Genomic DNA, 27,942 nt, shown 5'->3' with positions numbered 1-27,942 from the left:
AGCTGACAGTCACACTGAGGTTTTCCTTTCCTCTGCACATTACGACAGCAAATATAAACAGGAACAGTTCTAATCAAGTCCCACGTGACCACACACACACACGACTAAAGCAAACCTTACTTTCATAAAAGGAGAGAATACACTGCTCCCTTTGGGTCAGGTAAGATATAAACAACAAAGTGTGTTGTTGCAGTGGTGTACCCGGCACTTTCATTAATTTAATTGTTAGAGAGCAGATGAGGGAAATAACTCTTGCCTGTATTTATAGACAACATGGGACCTACGGATTTTAGCTGGGGCTTAATTTGGACTCAAATGAGTTTGTAATTGGGTGTCTACCTTTGTTTGAGGATGTGCAGGTAGCTGCCGAAGGGCCCCTCGGTATGAAAAACAATTATCATTGTTGTACCAGGGGAAATCGCTCAGTTCCCACTGTGCAGGTGGTTTTGGTGCTTGGGTACAATTATCCAGGTGTTAAGCTACAAGTTGAGAGATTTAAATGTTAAGAATAGATGAGTGCAGTCCACCTGAACCACCCGTTACCCAAACTTATCTCCAAGTCAAATCTGGACCTGTTCAAATATGTCCTGTGACCCGACCAATCACTCCTAAGAAATAGGTTATGGTCTCCTCGTCCTCCTGTTTTGGTGGTGGAAATATGTTCTTGGAAAAGTATTTGTGAATTGATGCAGCGTATGAGATCCTGCACCTTTCAATGTGTTTAACCCAGCAAAGATGTGCCTAGCCTGTGGCTCTCAAAGGTTGATACTTTACAATACTTTTTACAGGCAGCAAAGCTACTGAGTGTTCACCAATAACCACTTTTATCTATGTGATCTATTTTTATGTAATAGCTAGTTTGCTGTCGGTAAAGTTATAAGATAAATTTGATGTTGTCGGCCTTGAGAATAAAACGTATTCTTGTGGCTGACAAGACTTCACATTAGCTGATTTACTGCACAAATCATTTTAATCTCTGACTTCCCAGACAAAGAACACACTTATTCAGTTCAGTGTTCAGGAGTCTGGTGTGAGCATTACAGTTTTCTACCTGTGCTTTATCAGATATAAAAAAAACGTGTTGACTGACTGGTCTCAAGGTTACATATCTCCACACCAAGATGTTATCTTGGCAAAGTTGGGGTCAAAAGTCCAGCAAAAAAATACCTGAAGATCTGCTTTAGTCAGCAATTTTAACTCATTGAATTTTTGAAAATTACATCCTAATGAGGAATTTGAGTTTTCTTTGACGGAGAGATTAACAGAAAGGTCTGACAGAGCTTTACCTACTCCCAAATTTAACGAGTGATGGAATTAAATTAGACAAAGAAATGTTCTTGCTCTTCTGTGAGAATTCCTGACATGCTCACACAGTCTCTAGAGCTTTGTTATCCAGTTAAGCATGATGACAAGTCCAGATATAAAAAGAAGACATTTCAAAGGGTCCTTCCCACTGTCCTGTGTCAAGACTGACTGTCAACACCTCAAAACGATTGTTATCGTCCTGCAGTGCCGCCATCAGCATCTTGCATCCACAGCTTCATCTAGTTTAAAATGTAACTGTCCACCTCCACTGGTGTTAAAGCTATACTCTGTGTGTGAATAAGTGTGCATGTGTTTGGAGCAAGTGTGACCCATCCTGGTGGGACTGGGAACAAGACACAAAGGCAGCAGTGTGGGTGCCTGCTAGCTGAGAACACAGGGCCGCTGTTGATGTTTAGGCCTGAGCCGCTCCAATCTGAGCTATAGCTCACACGAGTAACTCACACTGCTCCGCCTCCTTTCAGTCAGCCTGACAACTGCCCTCGCCACCCGCAGCAAATCACTTTATGGCCACTAGCAAAGAGTAAATGAAACGCTTGTGGGGGCCTGACTGAAGAAGCTTCGTTTCACTGCAGATGAGAGGAACATGTGTTGAACTGGGAAATAAATTAAAACAATAAATACTTAAATAACAAAACCAATGCTGAGAGGGCTTTCAGTCCTGATGATTCTGACCAAGTGTTTTAAGGCATAAAATCAATGACTATACAATAAAAAGAAGACTGGAAGGAAATTCAGTGGCACTGACCTCGAAGGACACTTTGACATTTGAGGGAGATTTTTAGACAACACATCAGTATCAGGGGGTGTCCTGATTGGAATTTCAATTACAGGAGAAAAGATGATTGAAGTTTAAGGTAAATATAATTCAACCAAGCATGCACAGACTAGAGTGCGATTCAGGACACAATTTTCTGTCGGAACTCGACCGAGCCTGAGAGAAAGATTCTGTGTTTTGTGTCCGAACCCAACCCGAGCCCGATGTTTTCCCTGTTGTTTTATGTGCAGCTTAAAAACATCAAGTAGATAGCCCAGTCAACATGACTGAACCAGAACCAGTCAACATGACTGAACCAGAACCAAACAGTCATTGCAAAAATGTTTGTCCAGACCTGGCCCAGTTTGGGTATCCACAGTCTAGTACAGAGACAATATGGACAGAAGCCTCAGGTTTCATTGAGATTTCTTCCCTCTCACATTGAGGCTTTTTCTTGCTCCCCGGCTGATAAGCGTTCAGTAACAGCATGGCCTTAAACAGAGTGTGGGCACAATAACTCAAACACAATATAAAATAATCCAATTCAACAAGCGTGTGTTCTTGCAGAGATATTGTCCTACATTCCGCTAACTGCACACTGTTTGTGTTCATGTATTGTGTACAATATGTAGGAGTGGGCTGTTTGATACTTCTCCCTCAATGTGTTGCATGCAGTCCTCTTTCAAACATGCTTTTACAAGCTGCACAAAATATCCTAAATAAGACTGGCGGCCTCTGAGTAATTACTGTGTTGTAATTGTGGAGCCGTTTGCACTGCACCATCAGGCATGCAGTCATTTTTACTGAAAAATTAATAGTACATTGGCTCGGCTGTGTGAAAAATGAATGTCACATGCTTTAATGAGACAATTATTTAAGTTAGTCCTAAGCTGCCAATAACTGAGTTGCAAACAAAGCGAAAGTTGAATAAAACATCGTCAAGAGCAGGAGAATATTCCGCCGTCTACTAAATCTATAATGGAACGGCCCTCTGGTCTCCACTTCAGTGCAGACCTGTTAAATAAATCAATGTGTGACCTCAGTGGTGACGGGCCGCCCCATGAATATCAAATATGAACTGGCTTTCAAGTTGAACTCCGAGGACAATGGAGGCAAACATTGGATGTCATAAGGTTTCAAATCAATATCCACTTAGAGACACAGAGTTAATGTTGTTAAGTCCACTTTAATGTGATTTTTTCTGAGTACAGATAAATATTAGTCACAGTGCACGCAAGGCTTGTCTTATTGTTAGACATCGTTTCTCACCCACTTGAGACTCCTCGTCCTCACGGTCTCTTTTCTCACTCGCAGCAGCCTGGGACACATTGAGACTCCACTAAATAAAACAATGAGACGCTTGAATTCTCCCCACTAATATACAGTACACTGAGCATACAGTGGAAAAGTGATAGGGCGGTTTTCACGCCAAGATGAGTAACCTAAGTGGAAGCAATGGGAATTTAAGAAAACAAAAGGTAGAGAAGAGGGGGGCGAGGTTAGAGGGGAAAAAATAACAATAAAAGTGCTGAGACGGCAACTCTTCGTGTAGGAGGATCCACAGAGAGGAACCAGCCTCACTACACTGAACTTTCTGACACATCTCTTACATAACAAAACGGCCTTCATCACTTTTCCATCTCCCCTGGGCCTCACTCTTTATTCTATAATCTAATTAATTTAATTTTCCATCATTCCCTCCAAGTCTCTCTCCAACTATCCTCGACCGCCTACACACCGAACGTGAGCGGTCCGATGGCGCCTGTTCCCTCGCCAAGCGTTGAGAAATGTGCCATCCCAGACCCGAGACCAAAGGCCCTCAGAGAGACACATGTGTCACTTCCTATTCTCAGATCCAATCAAGGAGGAAATGGAAGCAGCTTGCATGAACATGTGTACACTTGTGAATGCAAAGACACATGCATACACATTCACAGACATATCTGTCTGTTTGAAAGACAGCGACGGACGGATTCAGTCTCCTCCAACAGATGGTTACCCTGCCTCAGGCAATGAGCAAGTCTGGACAGCAGAGTCGCAACTGCTGCCAAAGCAGAGAGGAATAAGACGACGAGAAGTCTTCCTTCTTTATGTATATCGAGTGCATGTGAGGCAATGCTGATGATGGTGGTGGAAGAAAAGAGCATTTTATTTCCTTCACATAAGCCATTTGATGACAAGTTTCCTTAAGGATGCACATTCCCTTGACAAATTACAGACTGGAGCAACTATCAATAATCCAATAAATCATGAAAAGCTTCTACAGTTGTAAAAAGGCATTTCCTCGATGGTAAAGCAGCCATTGCTGATGAGATGCAGAGCTGAAAGGAGCAGTATGTGACAATTAGGACTTGTTGAGCTGCAACATGCTTTACTGTGTATGGAAAACCCCCTCATCATGTTTATTATCGATGAATCATTAACCTCAACAATTCTGGAGTCATAACAATAAAAGCAAGACTTACACTGCATTTTGATTGTGGGGCCATAATCATATAGCAAAGGCAGCAGTGGAGCTCGGAGCGCTACGTGCAGTTTATGAGTGAAAATGTGAACCACATGGTCAACACACCTCCTGAGCAATTAGCTGTTGTAAAGATTAACTGATGCATATCAGGAGAAATCAAGAAAGAAGAGGAAACAAACCTATTCAGATGAGAAGAATAAATTTAGGTGACGTATATATATATATGACTTATTATTTTTGCATGAGATTGAAGGCCATAGATTAATTTAACAGTCAACAGTGAGACACAAATTCCCACCAGCAATAAACTGCCGATGATGCTGCACAGACAGATGCTCCTTCCATCAATAGAAGCTTGAAACGTGGAGAGCTGGGGAAAGAGGGAAACGCAAAGAAAGGAGAAGGTATCATGTTGGAAATGTGTCTGAAAAACCATCAAATGATACCATAGCTCACAGGAGCTCAGGAGTCTGTCATCTTTGAAAGTGTAAGAGGTAAAATGCTCCGTCAGGCAACTGGGACCACTGGTATAAAATGTCTCTGTCCATTTACAGCTTTTTCCAGAAATTTTCCAGAGGGGCTGGTTGTGAGAACATAAATGTCAGTTACTCTGGACATTTTCTGGGCTTGTCCTGCCAGGCCCTGAGTAAAATGTCAAACTGAGCCCATGTGAGAATTGAACAAGAAAATCTCAGGAAGAATTCACAGCGAGCGAGTGGGCATGTTGATGGTTTTAACACCCAACGGATGTCAAACTGGAAGAATACAAATATCTCAGTATGACGAAGAGAATCGAAGAAGATGCAGACGAAGACGTCAACTGGGAAAGATAAGAGAGCTTTGGGAGATGATGATAATTTTTAATCATCCCAAAATAGGAAAATTGGTTTGAGAGGAATTATTTGGCACACTGAGATAAGCGGAATGGCAAACGTTGATTGTAGCAGACAGGAGAGAGGATCAGCTGAGGTAAGTGAAAGGTAAAGAGAGGACAGGAGGAGGAGAGAAACAGATGTGCTGCTGTTAGGGACCCTGATCTGACACTTAACGTCAGGCCCACCGTGAGGATGACATATTAACTGGCCAGTCCCCGGCCTTAACTGCCGATGATTGACAACCTTGACTCCCACTCAGTAGTAGATTAGAGCTCAAAACCTTAACAGGGCAGCTACAGCCGATCAGGCAACGATTTGAGTCGGTCAATATTTAATACAGAGCACTCACGCCCCTTAAATCTTGATGATCAGTAAAAAATAAAAATAAAAATAATGGTGAGGTCTCTCTCGCTCTCGTTTCTGTCATGGCTTTGATCCGAGTGTCGCTCCCCCACCTCATTTCAGTGGCTCTGAATTTTTGCAGTGAAACCGTTTGACGGAGCGGCGAGCTATCAGGCACGCCACAGCGCCAGGAGCGGTAATCACAGTCCACCAGATGGAATGAATTCATAATTGATGTTGATTTTCAAACTGTATGCAAGGATGAGGGAGCGTCAAGCAGAACGGTGCTTAAAATCTGCAGCCCTCGAGATGTTCTAATGTGCTGCAACATCTGGAGAGGGCTTCCTCTGACATTACGCTACTACAATGCAAATAAGCAAGGAAATCAATTTTACAATAAAGAATGGCCTTCAAACACACATTTCTACTAACACGTTCCCCTGTGCTGCAAGTAAAGAGCAAAAATTATCATATCATTTGTTAAGCGATGGAATTAGCCGGCTGTTTTTAATCCATTATTATGTGTTTCATATCATATATGTGCAAGTTGGTGCTGCTTAAGATGTTGGTGACTGATCCTGATCCACAAAGACATTTTTACACTTTAGAAATGAAAATCTTGGCATGATGGAGACTATCTGACTTTCTCAAATTTTCCTACCACAGCTGTTGTTTGACAGGAAGCTGTGAGTATTTTTTTATTAATATCAGACAGAAATCTGCCAAAACAGCAAGAATTTGTAGTTTTATTCATCTGTTCATCCTCCCCCTGACTTTGACACCTTCTTTCATATATGTGGTTTAATCAGAGCTTACGTCTCGCAGGCATGTGGTGGGGTCAGTGTAAGGATTGTGTTACATGACCCCTGACATGGCGCTGCTGCCCCAGCTAAAGACAAAGACCTGGAAAGACAATCCCGCTGCACATACAGACAGACACACACACACACACACAAAAAATAAATCACACCACATCTAAAAGGCATATTATCCGTTATGGGATCGAACCGGGGTCAAACACTGATTTAAATCAGACAGATGTTCAACCTGTAAAGATGAAGAGAAAATACACAGCGCTTCTTTGGAAGGATAAAGAAGCGCTCAGCTTTGTTCACTGCACACAAATCTAATGTGGAATGAGTTTGTGGGCTTTGTGCACAACAGCTTGTGGATTATTTCCCTTATTGTACATCACTGTGACCATACAGAAAAGTACAGCACTGAATCTGGCAGTCCTGGGACTGTGATTCAGTTTTGCATCAACACCAAATAGTCTGGAACATATACTGTAATTGAAGCAGGTCCCTGCACCCTAATGATCTGTACTGCCTCACACTGTTCTGTGTCTGAGAGCCATGTGACACTTGTACTACTCCCACAGGAAGGACCACACACACGAACAAATTAAATTCACTCATTATCTACTCACCACTATGCCGATACGGCTGCAACGCGGTTTACCCCTGAGACTCCAGAAGTGTTTTGTGGACTCAAACACCTCACCCACCCCTCCATCTGCATAGTGGTGAGTAGATAATGAGTGAAATTTCATTTTTCAGTGAACTATCCCTTGTAGCTTCAGTCTCAGTTCAAACGGTAAAACAAAACCAGGAGGTTGAGCATCTTTCACTGGCTCCACAGTCACTACGAAGAAAAACTTCACAGCATGAGTTTGTCCTACTGTTCTTTCACTGTAGGAAAACCCTTTCTTATTCGCCTTCAAATGGCAACACAGCGATGGTCCTAAACTCAACGGAGGCATCTGCTGCCTCATGGGCAATGGGCGACTAGGTAATGTACTGCTGATGCATTATACATACATCCATTACCTGCCCCCCTCCTGCACTAACCTTTGTACTCAGACACACATTCACATGTATGGGCACACAGAGATGGAAGAAAAAGCCTCGATGAATTATGGATTAGGGCATCGCAATATAAGCAATGACCTGTGGGAGAAGCACAGTATAAACACTTGGCGAGAAACAAAAGCTATAGGTGGTGAGGAAATGAAACTCTCAAATATAAGAAGTCAAATGAAGCTGAGGGGAATATTCAATATCTGTGCAACTCTTTCAGAGACAAAGAATGTGGAATCGCTTTTTTGATGAAGGTGAAGTTAAAGCAACAAATTTTGCCTTTTAATGGGATTCCATTAACAGAAACCTTGAGAATAATTCATGATCATTCTTTTACAGTTAGAATTGAAAAAGCACATTGCTCTTCCTCAGTGAACTTACGCTGAACTCACATTTATGTACTAAATGAATGCTGGACCCTTCGCTGGGTACGGTCGCCGGCTCTCATGCGATAGTCTCATGCTAGCTATTGATGCAATGCTAAAGAAGTGCACAGAAAATAACCAGATGAACACACACCAGGTTCACCAGCTGACTCTGCCTCATCCTTCTAAACTACGTGATTTGATTGGCAGTTGTCTCCGGTGCTACAATGTAATTCTGCAAAACATAACATCACCCCATTCAAAGCGAATGAGCAGCGTTTCAGGTTAAGCCTCCAACATATGCAAATAGTCCTGCGTCACAATCCATATGTTACACATGCTGCATGGTTGAGAGAGGAGCAGAGACAGACACACTTATACACACAATGAGGCCTTGTCTACACTAACCCATATATCCAAGTTTCCAAGATTTATTTCTGCTAACAGTAGCAGCTTTGCATGTGTAATGTTAAGAGAAGAGAAAACTGTCTGTTGCCTCCAGCTTTCTGTCAAATTATAAACTTCAATAGTCTGCCAACCAATACAACAGTCATAAAACTGTAATCATTATTTTCACAGTATCCTGTCAGACAAGTTCCTAACCATGATATAGTGATTCATTCAACAGTGTTTGTTCTACAAGTGGCTTTTATGAGCTACAATTGAATTCCTCTTTTACACAAACACGTGTAAATTAAAATGAATATCATATAAAATGACTAAATAATAATGAAAGTAAATTTATTTTTATTAATAATAATAATAATAATAATAAAAATAAATAAAAATAGGAGGCGAACAGTTTAACCAGTGACCAGATTCCTTGCCGGATGACATTGTCGGCATTTTTTTTTTTTTTTTTTTTTTACATTTCACCCAAGTCAATTAACCTTTTGCATGTAATCTGAAAACTCTGCTTTGAAAACAAGTCACGTCCACATGTAATCCTACATTTTCAGGTTCATATATGTTTGTGTGGACACGGCAGCCAAATAAAATCTGCAGCCTCCTGGTCTGGCCTGCGGTAATTACTCAGAACTAAAAGGCCATCGATCAAAGAGCAGACGAGGCGACCAAGGCTGCCTGTGAAGACTGGCCTTCTCCCAGCCCCGAAGAAATCAGAGGCTGCCGTGGCCTTGAAGCCTGCAGACATGAAGGGTGCGACCAGACCAGTGCACCTGACATGGTCAGAGCAAACATCACCGCTCAGCATTTCAAATCACATTTAAATGACACTCTCCGACTTTGAAACCAACTTTAACTTGAGTATAAAACCTGCTCTGTCTCAAAATTAACTTTAAAGCCAAATAGTAAATGAAGCAAAGATAATTACACATGTTATATATTTCGATTTGACACGGATTTTACGATGTACGATATGAGCAGAGGCCAAGAAACAAGACAAGGTGTTTCTCTTCAGTTAAAGCTAAAATTTACAATCAATAACCAAAGATGTAGTTTCAAAATACTTTCCTGAACTATAATCTGTTTCTCTTTCAGTGCAGTAACCGTTTTTGGCTAATTTGAACCCGTATCTGAAAAAATAAAATGTATCCTAAAATGTTTGAATAAACGGATTATCTACCCATCTACTGACTAGATGTGTAATTCAGGAGCTGACTTCGTTAAAGTAGCAGAGAAACGCCACGTTCATGAAGTGAACTGCCCAAAGGTTTTCGGGAAGTAGAGGGTTTTTAAGATTTAACTCATGAATAATGAAAAACACATTCTGATTTAATATTAGACTCACTGTGCAGCCACTTCTATATAGAGAGCAGTGCTCCTGCTGCTATGCTGCATGATTCTAAAAGCTAGAGGATGTCAGCTCATTAATGAAGCACTCTCTTTTTCTCAAGTCCTGACATATTAATTTTTGGCAACCTGGAAAGGCACAATGAAATAATTCACATTTAAAACGAAGGTTCTGAATATTAGCTCAGCTCAACAAGCAAACTGATGGAGTGAAGTGTAGATGATGATAATCTGATGTGTGCCAGTGATTCTAAAGAATAAATAAGTCCTCAATTAACCACAGGAAACAGACAGGAAGTTTATTCCTTCTCTGTGTCACTATAGCAACCTCAACTTGCAAGATGAAAAAGGGCACAGGAAATGAAAAGAGGAGGGGTGAAATGGGAGGTTTCTGAACGGTTTACACATTTTCCTGAGAGCACGCAGACTGAAACTTGCTTTGCCGACACCGTTCACTGCATGAAAGACTCGTTATATCATGAAGGCAAAGTTAATTGCAGAGTTCCTGGTTCCAACATTCAAACTCACATAGGACTTTGAATAAACTGTACAAGATGAAGAAATGATATTTAAATCATGATGGAAGCTCTGTAGGAGAGTGCTGCTGATATTCTAGGTTTTGACTGGGAGGGTATCTTTGCAATATATTGTAAAAACCTATAATTATTTTTGTCAAGACCTGTGAAATAATTGGTTTCTCTGGTGTGGATGCCTTAGGTATGGAAACTGAAGACAGGTGTCAAATTCGACAAACCAAAAAACGCTCGTTTCCCTGAGCGGAACCAATGAGCTGCTGCTTCCTGCCCCCACCAGTGTACGTGTGAAGCTGCTGATGTATGAACACTGAGGACAGAGAAAAGCCCCTTGAGATACTGTATCCAAACATCAGGAGAGCCAAGTAAATGTTTATCTCATCAGAGAAAATCGAAACAAAAGAAAATGATAATGAAAGAGCAATGGACGTTTACAGGTATGATATCCAGCCTGTGATGCAAAGTAAAAGAGCTGATGCTGTATTAGTTTCTGTGCAGATAACAGAATGAAACCCTGGAATGGTTCCGTCACACCTAAGAGCCTTGGCACACTATGTAAAACCATCCTCTTTTCAAGGTAATATATAGGTTCAATATTTGTCAAAATGAAATTCCATTAAAAACAATTCTAAAGACGGGTGACAAGCAAAGGAAAATGTGTTTTAGTAAGATGTTGGGCCTTCACGTGGAACAGACTCAATGCTCCTTCATATTTCTTCAAATCTCTGAACTGAAGGGATGAGAACCATTGTTCCACAAGTCACTCATTTGGTCTTTTGATGATGGTAAACTAAATGTAGGGGTCTTCTAAAGGAAATATCGCAGGATCTGTATTAACTGCAAGGCCAAATAGTTTTTACAAAACAAAAACAAAAAAACATCATTTGATTTAATTTCCTCAGGTAACATGTCCATTATTAGTTTAATTGTGTATTCTGGTATGTCTGAACAGGTCCCCAACCAGTGTCTCTCCTCGGCAGATTCATTAACGGTTCTCTGCTGTTTCAATCATTCAGTCCAGACTAGGTGACAGACAGTTGCACTTTATTTCTGTCAATTCTCTTTGACAACGTGATAGTGATTATCTCTGTTTGAAATGTCGAACAGACATTTTCCATCTGTTCATAATTCCCTCACACCAACTTCAACATTCAAATTTGGTTTACTACCAAACTCTGTGCTGTAACAACCATAAGTAAATGTGTATTACTTGTATTTTAGGGTTCATGCTACATAGTATCAACAGTTCCTCTTCACTTGGAGGCTTGGGCTGGGAAAAATGCACATTACGTGTGTTTAATTTGCATTACTGTGCTGTAGGCAGGAAAAAAAAACTGAACAAGGCTCGACAGTGTGACAGTTTTCACTAGTGAATAAAAATACCTTTTGCGACTGTGAATTACATTTAGGAGCACGAGTGTGAAAACGTATCACGAAATACCGCTAAAGCAGCTTCTCTTTTAGGTTATGGTTAAAAATGTGATTTCACGTGGACTGCTGCCTGACGACCTGCATGCTTACAGAACTGCTGGACCTGTGACATCCTGTTCCTCTAAATGGACTGAGCCCTTGTTTTGGTGGTAGTGATCTCTACAGTTCAGTTACCTGCTGCATAAGCCAGTGAAATAGTGAAGGTAAAACATTTTCTGTTCTCTGAGCTCCAACGATAATAATCATTATCAAATCAGAGTAGAAAGCATTCAGCTGCAGCTTATTTTTTAGACCTGTCCTAAGTGTTGCTGTCGTCTGTTAAAATAACGCTGTCAGCGGCTTGTCATATCAGCTGTCACTACATTAACTCAGCTGCCGTCGGTAGCTGCTGTCGGTTTGTGTGTCTGCACACCGCTTGTCAGTACCTGTTGAGAACAACCTCCACTCTGTAACAACACTACGAGTGTGATGAGTGATTCAACAAATCCAACAGAGGGAATCATCTTATTTTAAGTGGATTGTCTCATCACTGTCAGGGGTGGCTTTGTCCAAACTGAACTTTCATTTACATCTTAGCAGAAATGTCATAATTTGAGCCCCTGATTAAAATCAAGAAGCCCATAACAAATAAGCAGCGTGAGATGAAGTAGTCCACAGCTGTGTTGGATACACTGACAGTTTAATCAACATTTAAGGATTAGATAGGACTTAGTATCAGCAGATACTAAATATTAAACAACTCAGATCAGGGTCAGGGCGGAAAAACTCACTAATAAATACAGTTTAAAGCAAAAATAGCTAACAACCTACTTTACTTTTTCCATTCAAAAGGAGATAACTTTGCTTCTAAATGTCTCCTTGTTTACCATCATTAAGGAAAAACACATTAGATAGACTCTCACTGCGTCCCAAAAGTTATTTATACACTTTTTCAACTGAGGAGCACAGAGTGGTCAGTGGGGAAAAGTAAGAGTCAAGTCAAAGCACCCACAGTCAAACACTAAAATGTAAATTTCAAGATTCATCCCTATCCTTATATTGCATATTTTCCCCTTGTATGTATAGTATTATTTCTACTTTATTGTATATACTATTTCTATTCATATTTTTAATCTTACTATATTCTCCCTTTGCGTTGCTAGCCTGTGCTTCTTACAGAAGATCAACATAGGTTAATCTAATCTTATCTTATGTCCTGGTGAAAGAAATGAGTTTGCCTAAAGTTACCTCTTTCCAAAATATATCTCACTTAACTAAAAGCTGAGTCCGTGTCAGCTCCAGTTGTGTTGTACTGGTACTCACCCTGCACCTTGACCTCCCTTTTGAAAGACTTACAGTATTTAATTCTATTGACAAATTGACCCAGGATTAAATGGTTACTCTTCTCAACAGCCATGTGACTGTAAACACGTTTGCTCTTACACACACATTCATGATCATACCTTTTCTTTACAACTCATGTAACTTGTTTATTTACAGCCTGATGAGTTTTCCTGTTCTTCAGCCTGTTCTATGACTGACCTATGACTGACCTTATTCTGCCCTTCAACCGTCTCATGGTTTACTTAAATCATGGATTACATGACCATAATATGGTACAGACTATATATATATGACATATACATGTGTACGCTACATGAGTAATATGCATTGGCTACCATCTGTTATTTACCATATGCTGTTCCTTTGTATCATAAGCAAGAGATTTACAGCGTCAATGACTAAGCGCAGCATTATCCTAAGAGGGTTGCCAATGTATGTGTTAGAGGGAGCGAGAAGGAGAGAGACAGGAAGGAGCTCAACGAATCGATGTGCTGCATATAGATTTAGAATAAAGCAACGGCACAAAACACTTTATTATAGATCATTTAAGTTATTGTGAGGCATGAAAAGGACATTTAAATTCAATATGAAACTGTGGCAGGACACATTAAGGGGTCTAGACCCTAGAGCTGTCTTGGTAATTCATGGCAGCGATTTAAGATATTTACTGACATATTCAGCAAAGTTAATGTGCCATAAAAACCATGTGTGTGAAACACTAGAATTGTGTGCTCATGTTACCTCTGTCACTGTGTACTATGCTGTGTGTCTGTACTCACTTTTATATCACTCATGTGCACAGAAAAGGAGGTCCCTATGAGCCCAGACTACTTTTATGAGGGTAAAGGATTGGTTTGGGGGTTTATGTTGTGTTAGGTTTAATACTAGGGTCAAGGTTAGGCATTTAGTTAGGATGGTTAAGGTTGGGGTAGGGCCCTGGAATGCATTATGTCAATGAATTGTCCCCACAGGGATAGTGAAGCAAATGTGTGTGCGTGTGTGACTGAGCGAGTACTCCACAAGAATACGGAGCACCACCACTCTCACAGAGAGCTCTTTGTGTGAGCACGTCGCCCCTGAACCAGCAAGTCCACCAAAGCCTCGTTGCAGCTTTGTTTGGCTTGCTTTCCTTTTGTTTATGCTACTTCCTTTCAGGCTCGTCTCTCTGCAGCTGACCAGAGAGATGGCCCTGGACTCTTAAAAGAGGGAGCGAAAGAGACACAGTCAGAGACAGTGAAGGACAGACGGATGGATGGACAGGCTGACAGACAGACAAATGCTCTGTCTAGTGAATCGGGTTTAAAATGGGCCTGGGTAACTGACATATTACCAGTTAAGATCGCAGAGACATTCAATTACCAAGTTTATGATTGAAATAAACCAACGCGATATCAAAAATAAAAAGTACTTAACAGTATTTTTCACTCATTGAAAGATATTGTCCAACCTGGGAAGTTTTACATGTAACCCACAAGTTCTGAGCCAACAGGCACAGTTTATTTTATTTGTCCACTAACTGCTGAACATTTCTTTTCGACACAACTTTAGCACACACAGTGTTTGTAACGATCAGCAGCACTTTTATTCTCTGACTTCAGGTTTAACAGTTATTGACAGAAATCCACAGTGAAAGGAGCTACTCTTACTGGCTGCAGGGTAAAATAAGTAAATGGGTCTGAAATGTACCAAAACCCTTTACACACTCGTTTTTTCCTCTGAGGAGTTACAGAATTTCACTGATATCTGATTGGCCACAGCATAAATTTTAAGTGGTGCTTTATTCCACCCTAATGTGGACAGATGGAAATGCAGACCATAATCAGTTTAAGTTACATTTAAGATTTAAGGAATGAAATTGAAGACCTATGTGGTAATATCAGGGTCAAAGAATGACATATACTTCCCCATAATTGACAATTAGTTGAAGTAGCTATGTAGAGAATAACCCTCGTTAACCTACGATATCTGGTCTTTACCACAGCCAAGCGTATTTATCAGTTCCCCTTTGGTCTTGTTTGTAGTTTTATTAGAGTTTGCTAATATGTATAGTTGAGAAAGAACTAAAAGTCATGACAAACTATGCATGCTGCCAAAATGTTTCTCTTAAAAAACCTACTCATTTTAAAGCAAGATGTCAGCAGAGTTAAATGAATTTTAACATAAGGAAGATCTACCTAAATGTATTTAAGGCCAAGTAGTAGGGGTGTAACGGTACAAAAAAAAACAGCAACAAAAGAGAACAGTCGCATATCAGCTACTATAAAAACATAAATGGCGCTCGTCATTGCTTTAAAGTGGTCTGAATTATTTACAAGCTTAATTGCCATGAGTAGCTGGATTTGCACTGAACTTGTTTTTTCCTTGTCCCTCCAACATTAGTGGGACGTCACTCTGTAGACATGTTCGACGTGCTACCAGCTACATATCCAATAGCAGTCGCACAATGTGGACATGCAGCTTTTGTACAATCCACATGTCTTTGTCCGTCATCATTTTAGTTGACTTTGAAACTGAAGTGTTCCCACACAGCAGACCTAAATGATGAGGGAGGGTCTTCAAACTCCTGTTTGCCTGCGGCCGCCATGACCACGAGCCTACTGCACATCCAGTCTTTCGCTAAAGTTGCCCCTTGGACTTTGAGACCCGTATGCACACAAATAAGTTCTGCATGTGGACCCGCTGCATTCGTTCAGTAAACGTGCCTACTGAACTGAAAGTCCAGACCAAGTAGCCAATATTTTTACGTATTTAAGAATCTTAAAATTTCAGGTGATTCAATTTTAGACTTTTTGGGCATTTTAAGACCCCTGCAGAAACCCTGATTATGAAACCCATTAAATGTGACCAGTGTCATTAGTATTTTATGTCTGCAACGTTTGTGGAACTAGTTGGAAAATGCAGAGTCATCCTCATAAAACGAGCACCATGATTTATGTCACATCCCTACATTGTCATGAGAGAATCAAAGCCAAATCTACCCAGATAAGAAAACATTCTTTTAAAAACACACACAAACAGGCACACGCGACAGTGACTGTCTTTGCTGTCAGTGACATCCTCCCAGCTGGTTATAGTGCCAAAACAGACCTGTTTGCTTTCAAAACACACTCTGCTCCAGTGATAATCACCATAGTAACCAGAGAGCTGAAACCATAAGCTATCTGGACCTTTCCACACATTAACAATTACGGTTCGCTGAAGCTGACATGCAGAAGACTGTCATTAAACATTGGGTCGAATATGAGCAGACGAGGCAGATTATTTCATTAACACTATTACACCGAGGAGTAATACCTCACAGTTGACTGTCAACAACGAAAACATTACCTTGACAGTGCAGCCTGGCGACAGAGCCCTGTGGCTAGATGGCCGAGAGAAAGGCAGAGATAAGGTCTCTTTGCTGAGTACATACAACTGAGCTCTTTTTTCGGCCTTTTTTTACCCTTATTTACCAAACATAGATTCACAAAGATTGAACGCTGTGCTCCAACCCCCCTCCAAAACAACCACAGTGGGATCCACTGAACGGCACCAGTGGAGGGGTCAGGAATTAGCTGTCTTGCTCAAGGTCACCTCCACAGTGGTGATTTAAATGCTTGTTAGATATTTGTGTCACGATCATAGCAAGTACTTTTTTTTATAATTACCATGTTCCCTGTCTTTCAGCCTTAAGGAGAACCAAAATGCTGGTGGCTCAGTGCTAATTTGGGGAAGTTTGTGTCAAAGGAAAGAACAGGAATCAGAAAAGAAGACATCTTTACAATGACAGAGCTCATCTCCCTCGGCTTTCTGCTGCTGTCGACAGGAAGTCAGAGCTGAGAGCGGAACTTGCCCTTGTGAAGGTCAAACAGAATACACAGTGGTTCAGAGGTTTAAGTTTTCCACAAACTCTATGACCTCCTAAACCTTTTATTATGCATGATTTGAACATATTTGATAACCCTAACCCTTCATGAAGCCCAGCAAAAATGTCCTGTCAGAGTGAACAACAACAGAACTGAAGATAATCTGGAGAGAAATATTACAGATCTACTACAGAGCATTTTACAGCACCTGCAGCAGTCAGAGCGTCTCAAAGCCCTTTCATGAAGAATCTGGGGAAGAGTGAACCCAGCTGTCATCAAATTTCACGCCCAGATATGAGCACTTATCTGCCAAATAAAAGGATGCTGCTGATTCTAGAGTTGAAGGATGCTAAACCTTAAGGGTATATTTTGTCTGTTCAGTAATGTACAGCATGTACTGTATCGTTTCAAATAATCAATGTGTGCTACAAAGATTGGTTTCTTCAGTTCTCTCTGCTGGAAATTAACAGCAGACCTTACAGAGGAGGGTGGTGATGGGTTTTTTCCATCTCTTACCAGGGGGTCCATCTTCCACTACACTCCCAGTTTGGCTAATGATTTTGTCTATGTGTATGAATACAAAAAAAAGGGGGGAGCAGCATAAGATCATATCCAAAACAGTGCTTAATGTCAGTCTAAACCAACAAGACCCAAACAGCTGAGTCATCCATTTTTCTGCTCATTTAATTAAAATAAAAATGAATAACGTTCAAGATCATACAAATGTCGGGTTCCTTTTATGTTCCTATTATGTTGTTATGTTGTTAAGACCCTTCTGTGGCAAGAGCAACCTGAACACAGGTGTTTCCAGGGACCAGTGACCATTGTCATTTAGGACATTGTTAAGGTCTCAGGAGAAAAAAAAAAAGACAATGATATAAGGCTCCATGCAGCCGTAAGGGGTTGTGCTGACTGGCCAGTAAGACAAAACTGAATGAAGTAGTCAAATCATATCCAAGAATGAAATCAGAGGGAGGAGTGATGCTCCAATAGATTGTTTATTTTGGACTTTGGCAGCAGCAGTTCAGAGCAACAACTCATAGTGCTTCTGTGGTCTGACCCTGCTCACTTCCTGCCTCACAGGAAACATGCTGAACAGCCCCTGCCCTGCCCTTCCTGTTCCCCCTGCTTGTATTCATACACACACACACACACACACAAAGTGTCTGCCTAAGTTGAAGACTGCTTCTTCAACATCATCATCTTGCTTGACTGAAACATCCATCAAACCAATAACACACTGCTCTGGATCATTCCACCGTACAATGCGTAGCATCTGCAAAACCAGCCTTAAAACCATGTTAAGACAATCATTGGAAAATTAGACATTACAGCTCATAACAAGCCCTGCTGTGCCCTGCGTTTCCCAGACTGCAAACCCAAATTACCTCGTCTCTGCTCCTGAACCACTACACGAGACCGGGCCAAAGAAAACAGTGAGACACCGAGCTTGGAAAACATCAGGATTAAACATGTGCCTGGGCTGAGCTGGACTGTAATTGAGAAGTGACAATGTTAACAAAAGAGTCCTCCGGTAAAGATGGGGGAAAGCTGTATTTAGGGTCCACTGGAGAAGGAAGGGAGGCCATCCCCCACGGCGATGCAGCACCGAATCCTCCATTGTCTTGAAGCCTCATTTCACCACAGTCTTTAATCAAGCCGGAGTGTAACAGGCAGGCCATTTTTCACGCCTGAAGAACGGAGATCTAAAAAAAACCCAGAGCCAAATGGAACCAAAGTATGCACTGGCAATGTGGAGAGCTGAACGGAAACTTTCCTTCTGAATCTGATATGAGATTTATTTGTGTATGGATGCACTGAGTGTTGTAGGTATAAATGTGTGCTGTGCTTCATGAAGGTAAAAACAAAGCAGAAAACAGGATCATCAACCTGCCACAACTGGCAGCCTTCGTGGTCAGGTTTGAGTCAATGCATTGCCTACTGCCTTAGGCTCAGTCTGCTTTTAAGGGCAGACTCTGAGAAGAGTGATCGATAAACAGATGCACAGAAAGGCTCTGAGTCACTGTCTATACACAGCACGTTTGACTTGAAACTAAAACGAAGAACAGCTCTTTTAAAAAGGATTTTCTGTTGAAAAAGTCAGGTCGATATAAAACAAATCATAACAAACACCAGAGGATAGTTCAGAATTCAGCAATTAAAAGGAGCATGCGGGTATAAACAGAAGAGAGAGAGAGAGGCTTCTGATGAAGCTGTGCTCCTCCTGCCCAGTTCTGAAACTGATCTCAGTACAGCCCTCTGTGCTCTTTAACTTAACTGGCACAGCTCAGCCCCCGACTGACAGCAAAATATGCACCACGGCAATTCAACACTCTAACACTTTGTTATCACCTCTGCTCTCTCGTCAGCCTCCTTCGTTTATCACCCCGTCAATCACCCATTTTCTTTCCGATTCGTGTGCAGCCTAAACTTGTCACTTCCCTTCTATTTTACATCTTTCTTTTTTATGTTAATAAGTGTTCCTCTTCAGACACCCGTAGACTATTTGTGCCCTTTTTTACCCATACTGGCTCACTTTTCTTCCACGGATCTCAATCATTCATTCAGCTCATGAATTATAACTCAATTTTCTACAAATGTGCAGTTGTCCGGTTTAAACATCATAACAACCTTAGACATATTCATCCCACAAAGGAAATGGTGAGGAAAACGAAAGCTGCCAACCCTTTTTTCCAACAAGTCAAGTACGCATATGAATGTAAATCTGACGGATTCTGCGTGGCTCCAATTCAACACTCCAGTGAAGCTCCAGCCATGTCTGCTCATTCTTGGTTTAGCAGAAATAGTGACCCCGGCCCCACCCTCTCTCTGTTCTCCTACTCAGTATTCCCTGGCTAAAAAGAGCCTTAGTGTGGGAGCGCACCAAACTGAGGCCCCACTGAAAACCACATAATTACAAATCACAATAAAGCCCTCAGTGCTGTGTCCCTGCCAGAGGCTCAGCTGCACTCTGCTCTGCTCCAACTTGAGGACTTTGCTTACAGGCCCCCCGTCCTTAACCATTTTTCAGTCTGCTAACTCGTGCACGCTTTCCCTCCGGCACCGCTCTTTTTTTTTGCCACTGCTGCAATACGGACAATTTTTCCGCCATGTCTCTTTTTCTTGCAAGTTTGCAACAACTAATTTAATCACTGCATACGCTTGTCATCACTTCGGTCAAGCAAAGAGAAAACGGAAAAGAGTCTGTTTACACCTGATTTCAACTTCAAATGCTATCGACACTAGATAGACAATTTAGAAGGTTTTAAGTATAGCTTCTTTAGGGAGGCCAGCAGAATCCTGATGCAACAAGAGCAGAGACTGATTTTCTGGTGCAGACACAGACTCACCACTGACAAACACATTTCACCCTGTTGAAAAGGCCTTGAGCAATCGACTTTGAATTCCTACTAGCGGTCAGAGATCTGTCGATCTGCAACGCTACGTCTCTGACCACTCATGAACTTCGGTGTGGTAATCAGTAAGAATCATTGGGGCTGGCTATCAAACATGGTCATATTAAGAGTACCAACGGAATTACACCAGTACTTTTGACACCATAATATAGGACAAATATTATATTAATTGAAAATGCTATATGGACAAAACTCAAGCTATAAAGTTACACCTACAGAGAGAGTAAAGAACCAAAGATGTACTGTTGGGGACGGAGTTTTAGGAACCAGTAACATATTAGTTCAAATGTCAACTGTACCCAACCCAAGAATATTACTGTTGTTTTTTCAGAAAAATTAACTATAAAAACAACTCAGGACACTAGTGTAGACTGTATTGCTCAGATCATTAGCTGAGAACTGCACAGTTATGCAGTATAATAATGTATGAAGTAGAACTCGCTTACTGCTCATCACTGGAGAGAACATCTGCAGTAATCAGTTTCTAATTGCTGCAACTATAACTCACATTACACAGTTACACAGACATACGCTCAACACAAGTAAAACTAAACTAAGTATAATTAGTTTACTTTTGGAGCAAGCTCCGACTACAAAGGCAAAAATGTGCTTTTATTGGCCAAGGAATGGTGCCAGAGCAATAAAGGCCTAATGCAGTCTAATACAGAGCTAAAGCTTCAGCTTTGAGCAAACAAAACTAATCCAATCATTAAGCTGAAATGAAAGGAGCAAATCTCTCCAGTGAGTAAAAGCTAATTATGGTTCAATTGTTCCTTCAGGGTATCAGTGGTGGTCTGACATTAGAGTCACCTTAACAGAGAGCTACTTGTCTGAAACCTCCATGCTAATTGGTCTGAGATAACGGCAAGGGCACTAATAATCATTGCCCCAAATAATAAAGTGAAACTGATATCGACCTATAGACTGGGCACACTGAAATATCAATGTGAAAAGCTTCAGAGACCCATACAAGTTTTTCTCTGTTTTGTTTCATTGTTGGTTTGACTGAATGTGATAACATCTAGCTTTGCCCTCGGCCACTGAGTCGAGTATCCAGAGCTGCAGTGGAAACGCTGATAAAATCTGTAACTTGGGGCAATGATATCAACAAAAAACACTCTGTTGTGTGTCATGTTTTAAAGATAAAGTCAATTGAAAAATTAAAAATTAAACCATTAAAAAAAAAAAAAAAACACACTGGTGAGGTTATAGGTCGTTAAAGGACGAGCCTTATCTTATTGATTAATTCAGAGGTTTCCACATTAATGCTGTGAAGATAAAAAGTAAAATTTCAGCGCCCTTAATAGTTTATTGTCTGAGTGAAGACAAAACACAATCCTGCAGCATAAACAGTCAGCTAAAGTCGGTTTCTTTGACTGTCACCCCTACTTCAGTGAAATCTACCTGTCGGCACCTGTCACAGTCCCATATCGTTATCCAGTCTGTCTACAGCTACAGATCTCACCCCAGAAGTTCAAAGGTTGAAAAAGAAAGGAAAGAGTCATAAAAATGGAGTTGTGTGTTGTTGTGACTTTTAATAACCTGTGAATCAGACCATACCAAGCTGAGCCATTGCAGTTGTTTATAGACACATTTTCCAGAATTTTTCCTGCCAGCAACCTAGTTAAAATGTCCGGAAAGTGAAAATACAGCAAAACAAATTCGGCAAATCCAAAGCAAGCAAGTTGATGACATTTCTAACATGTAACAGTAGCAAAACTGGAAGAGCACAAATACCTCTGAATGAAAAAAAGAGTCAGACAAAGATGCCAACTAGTAAAGACAACAGGATCCTTGAGCTTTTGTCGATAAGGGCTGCTGTTGATGTGCTGCAAACAAAAACACTTTGCTTTCCGCAGCAGAGACGCCATGAACTGCCTCCCATTTTCTACCAGGGCTCCACCACATCACATCCCCTTTTGTGACCCCGACAATCTCCTGCTGCGTTCTTCAGTAAAGAAAAGTAAACAGTCCATGTCTGGAAACAACTTGTGTTTACATCTGAGAGAAGCAGGAGAAGTGCGTCATCTTTAACACAATTTCTATTTTTCATTTTCTCTCTCTTCCAGATGGTGGGCACACACTGACTGATATCTCCTTGGCTGTTATTGTTATTTTCCTTTTGTCAGTGTATGGACTGTGATTACCCCAGCACACAACTTGGCTATCACCACAACCGCAATGAACTCGCCTGTTTGTGGGAAGGAATTCTTAATAATGTGGATAAGACCATCATATGCTCTACTTATTAGTTTTCCTAACCTCCGGCTCACCAACATTCGTCAACTGTGGTAGGAATGGAAGGCACACAGCTCCTCGAGCCATTGGCACAGTTGTTGCAATTTGAGTTATTTAAGTGGAAAGTGCAAAAACAGTTTAACATCCAGAGTCGAAATCAAAAGAATTTAGTGGGAATGATGCAAACGTGGGAATTGATGTAGTTTCTTATTTATAAAGGATTTACAGCGAATAATCTAATCTTATTAGTTGTATTGAAATTCTTAAGATCCTATGAAAACACTATTAAGGGACAAGCTGGAATATCGGAGCTGTTTCATTTGGCGTGGTAACACAGTGTTTAACATTACTGGTGAGATCAATCCATGGAAACTAACTCTGAGGAGAACCAATAAACTAATTCCCCATTCCCCCTGTGGGAATTTCCCACAGTTGTGAGCTTGTTGGGTTTTAAGCTGAATATTGAACTGGACAAAACTGAGCCTCGGTATTGAAGATATTTTCACTATGGGCTTAAAGAGGAGCTTTCCCCTATAAGTGTACACAGGCAGTATATGTACACATGGGCTTTTACGCATACTCTTCTGTGACCAGTTACAGCTGAGATGAGCTGTACTACTCATGAGACTCGCCCCACAGTATTTTCACTACATGCACCTTAGTGCAACCTCTGCAATGTTGTGAAGTCACAAATGCATGATTCTGCAGGGTTTTTAATCTGAAACAGCAGATAGAGGAAGAAGAGCCACCTGGCCTGAGCAAGTGAGTATATTGGGGTGCAGCCGCAGCCCAAGGCTAGAGGGAGGGGAATAAGAAAAATACAAGAGTGACAAAGGTAGATTTATTTAGTTGATATTCACTTAAATAAAGACTGTTGATATTCACACTGACCCAGGTGTAATGCACACATTCTTCACCCAGGTTGCTCAGACTGGCCTTGGTCTATTCTGGGAGACATATACGGCTGAGGTGCCGCCCTTTTCCTCTGAAAAAAAGCAGCTCCCGCTTTACCAGCAGCGCTGATTAAAACCATCTTGGAGCCACTGGCAGGTGCTGAGTCAGCTTTTTCTCCCCCTTTCGCTTAAACTTGAAAACTCAGATGAAAACTTGCTTTAGAATGCATTTCTTCTTAAAGCGTCTCTCCCTAACTCACTCGCTTCCGTCAAAATTAGCCGTTAAAAGCCTGGTGTTGCGTGCGTATGAGTTAGTTTGTGTTCCTGCAAAAATAAATACTGTTGCCAATATGTCAGTGACAAACATCATAAAAGGTTTCAAATGAAACTCATTCACAAATAAATGGATTCAAATAATCTCTTAGAGGAAAAATAGAGTGAATTTCTTCAGACTCAAGATAAGCTTTCCCCATAGGTTGACATGTTGTAAATTATTTATTATGTTACTTGTCTTGTGCAACACATTTAAATGCCCCCTTGTTAGTTTTATAAATTTTTTTCCCCAGAATGTTTTAACAGTCATTTAGACCATTGGCATTTAGGCTATTGTTAGATATACCATTAACTGTTATTTGTACACTGTTAAGTCAGCAGCACATGTTGACTGATTCAGTTATTCATCTCACAGCTGCAGAGAATATAATCTTAAAGGTTACATTATTAAGTTGCTCTATTGTGTCCCGACCACCGTGCATTTTAACATGCCTACTAATCCCTCATGGGAAAGTTTCTGAGCTCATTTTAAAGTAGAATTAGTTTATGTTGTATTTAATGTCCGCCGGCCTCCCACATCAAATTTTACACACGAAAGCCCCTCGAAAACACACACAAGCCCACACAATAACAAGTGGCATTTTTTTTTTTTTTTACATCTTGGTATGGGGTTTCCAACATGCTTCTCTATTGGGCCCTGCAGCTTTAGGAGTTTTTTTTTTTTTTTTTTTTTTTTTTTTTTTTTTTTTTTTTAAAATGGGGTGGAAAACAAAACAACACCACAAAAGTACAAACATATTTTATGGCTCTACAACATTCTTTCCAAAAATCCCTCTCAGCTCAAGGGGTGTGTTCAGACACATACCAATGCTGACTGTGTATTATGAGTAAAAGATGAGTAAAAGATGAGTTATAACTACAAGTGTCATGGCTTACACTCAGCCAATTAATTAGTGTGTCAAGCTTAAGTCATTTTCATGTGTTTTTCCTTACTGTGAAATCTGTCACTGGCATTGTTCATACTGCCATCAAAAAAAATTACAAAAGAAAGAGGAGGGAGGACTGCCTTCCGAGTACACAGTATTAAATGTACAAAATGTTTAAGGTGGACTTTTTTATGGGCTTCATTGTTGCGCGTGACAGATAGTGGTGCCAACAGACTGAGGATCAGAGCCAGACACCACTGACACAGGATGGGTGTGCTGATATCCTCAACCCATTGAACAAAAGACACAAATGTACTTCTCTTTTACATGCAGCCATCTGAAAGAGGAAGTGACAGCTTAAGGAGAGAAAGAGAGGGTGGGGGTGGGTGAAACAGGAAATGATGTCAATCCTATCTGCAACTGAGTCTGCAACCATAAAATGGTAACAGAGAGAGAGAGAGCCGAGTACTACAGTAAGAGAGACATATGAGAAAACCCTATGATGAAAATGAGCTGAAGAAAGTGTGGCTGTGGTCTCAATCTCCGCTCCATGTGGGCCTTTCTTATTTGAAAAGCGTGAAATCACTTGCATCCACAGAGGATCATAATGTGCTGAACAGAAGGAAATTGATTGGTTTTGGAAGGCGAACACAGCGTTTTTGAAGTAACACAATTTGTCAGGAAGAAACAGTATATTTGCTTCACAACCCGAGTCTAATTTGTTGGCATGAATCAATTTCAGAGCACCAATACATGTCTTTTTGTGCCATTAGTTGAGGTCATTCAGCTGCAAGTGTGGCTGGAGCAATAAGACCAAGCACTAAAAAGCCACAGATCTCATAGTTAACAGACTGTTTAAGTAGGCTGAACCCACATCATGACATGTTGCTATTTCTGAATAAAAAACAGTCGACAAACTGTCCGCTGTGCTGAGGGCTGAGGTTGGCCTGGCCTGTTTATGGGGGTCTTTTACCGCGATTGTCCACTGAACAGAATGCAGTTTATTCTAATGCACACCACAGTGACAAGAGAGGGCAGGTATTATGCCAAGTTCTGCTTGCCTCCTAAGAACAGTAAAAACTTTATGGATGTTTCTACAGATCATTGGGCCACGGCATGTTACCTCCAAGTGCTGCCAATAGCTGGTCTGACTTTGACACATAGGTCAATGTGTAATAATGTAAGAGAAAGAGGGGGGGAAGAGAGAAAGCAATGAAAAGAGCGCTGTGCACGGCTCTATGATGAAGTTTTGCACAAAACATTAACTAAGAGCTTTTTAACACTGACTAAGAGTCATATTGGTTCACAACATTTGGTTCACTATGAAACTGTGGCAGGACAAATAAAGACTATGGAGAGCTGACACCGTCTAGATAATTAATGGATAACAGTGTGTCTAGGCCCGGTGTGTGTGATATGTGAATATCACAATGTTGTGTTGGTATTTATTTTTATGTATTACAGAAACTAATTAATGTTGCCAGTTAATGGTTGGTAAATAAGCTTTGGTTCTCTGTTTAGAAAAAATGTATCAAACTGAACATGATCACCCTCGGTTCCACAGCACTGTGAGTGTCTGTTTGGGTTTGTCTGAATGCAATACAAGTTGTAGCTGCTGGGAGAGGAGTAACAGTACACTGCTCCTAATCAATACCATTATAAAAGGCTAAAGAAGATCAGTATAGTGATCCAGTGAACATATGACCAATATTGTGAAGCTGACACGGTTCTAGATAAACGTGTTGTTCCTTTTCACAAACCCAAACCACGTGGGTGGTACGGTTTTATCTAAATGACCTCAAACAGTCTAACAAGAATCAAAAAAATTGCGTTTCTAAAATTCTCAGCACATACATTTCAGCATCCACAAATCTCAAACTGACCTTACAACTGAACCGGTGTTTAACTTTAATTTAGGTTTCATAGAGAGAATATGACAAAAGAACACGACAGACAAAAGTTCAGAGTAAAAACTTCTGAAGAGAAAAACTCTAGATAAGTGTGTGTATTGAAGTGTATGCATTTTATTTGTTCAGTTGTCACAGAGGACAACTGAGGACAGGCTGAAACAAATTGACCTCTCAATTACGGTCTTCATAGCACAGCTGTCACAACAATGTCACCCTAAGCACCCTGGGAAAGAACAACACACCCTCACCAAGTGTGACATCTAACGCTCCCCACCATCTATCGCCTTAAGACAGGCCCTGCTGTTCACGTTTTGTTAGGCACCTCAGCCAGTGTACTTTCTCCACAGCACGCAGCTCAGATGAACACTAACAGAAGCAGGCAGCAGCTAAAAGCCAGCAAGGATACAGAGACAGTGAGGTCCTGCGTCTGGTAATGGGAAAACTTTGGAGGAGTGAGGTAGGACAGTGCTGAGGACAGATATAACAGGCATTTCCACTCTGCATCTGGGTGAGCAGCACTCCTGTCTGCTTTTTGACAGCTTCACTAAAATCGGCATTTCACATCACAGCAGCCCACTGTCATTTGGGCCCAAAGAGAGATATTTGAAGATGAAATCTCTGATTTGGCTTTTCTTTCTCATCAGGTAGAAATAATCTTTTCTCCTTTGTGCTCATTTTCTCTACCATTAGAACACATTTAAACAGCCACTATATTAAAAAAGCAGATATAAAGATATGGAGAGGGTCAAACCCTGGGCAGCAGTGATAGCATTGGTTGTATGAATCCATCCTGCTTATCATAAGGACGTGTTCAATCTTCCACTTTGTTAAATATGAACTGTGACCCACCCTCTGCTCCCTTCCTCACTTATTATCTCATGAGCTTTCTGTCCCACATTTAACCCACTCCTTTCTTCTCTTTTCATCCCCACCTGCAGCGCTGCACACTTCCCCCATCAAAGACTGCCACAGGGTACGGTGTATCACGGAGTCAAAGCCTCCATAGGCATTTTCTTTCAGTGTCTAACATTTTGACATTTGTATTCACGCTTCTTTGAACATATATACAGGCTGCAACCTAAAAGATCCGAGGAGCACCCGACGACCCAGTGCAGAAAAATGACAGGATAACCCTACAAGGATGGAGGGGAACTGAAGTGAGCTAATTTCCTATAATGGCAACCAGAAGGAAATGGATTGTGGGAGAGGGGAGAGGGGATAATAGTTTACTGTATGTGTTTTTAATGACATGGTCAGACAAAGAGAGCACCCACCCAGCGCGCCTCGCTCCCCAAAGGCACTTGGAACTATAAACAATATAAAAAGGGGAACTTTGACATTTCTGGTGATGCTACGGGGGGGGGGTCATGAACTTGAAGAGAGAATTGTGTATTTTCCGGATAATAGCTGAAAA

The 27,942-nt window shown here is 41.0% G+C and overlaps 2 protein-coding genes across 2 annotated transcripts in view; one reads left to right on the top strand and one right to left on the bottom strand.

The window, feature by feature from the left end:
- LOC117761830 (guanine nucleotide-binding protein G(i) subunit alpha-2) overlaps window positions 1-27,942 on the bottom strand; it is a 49,959-nt gene that overhangs the window by 13,981 nt on the left and 8,036 nt on the right. The gene's annotated exons all lie outside the window — the stretch shown is intronic.
- LOC117761837 (olfactory receptor class A-like protein 4) overlaps window positions 24,195-27,942 on the top strand; it is a 946,130-nt gene continuing 942,382 nt past the window's right edge. Inside the window, exon 1 of the mRNA XM_034586118.1 lies at window positions 24,195-24,225. The gene's annotated coding sequence lies outside the window, so the exon portion shown is untranslated. The remainder of the gene's footprint in view (window positions 24,226-27,942) is intronic.

Source organism: Hippoglossus hippoglossus, chromosome 5 (assembly GCF_009819705.1).
Source record: "Hippoglossus hippoglossus isolate fHipHip1 chromosome 5, fHipHip1.pri, whole genome shotgun sequence".
Taxonomy (NCBI): Eukaryota; Metazoa; Chordata; class Actinopteri; order Pleuronectiformes; family Pleuronectidae; genus Hippoglossus; species Hippoglossus hippoglossus.
The sequence above is the reverse complement of the archived record's forward strand: the minus strand, read 5'-3'. Positions and strand labels throughout refer to the sequence as shown.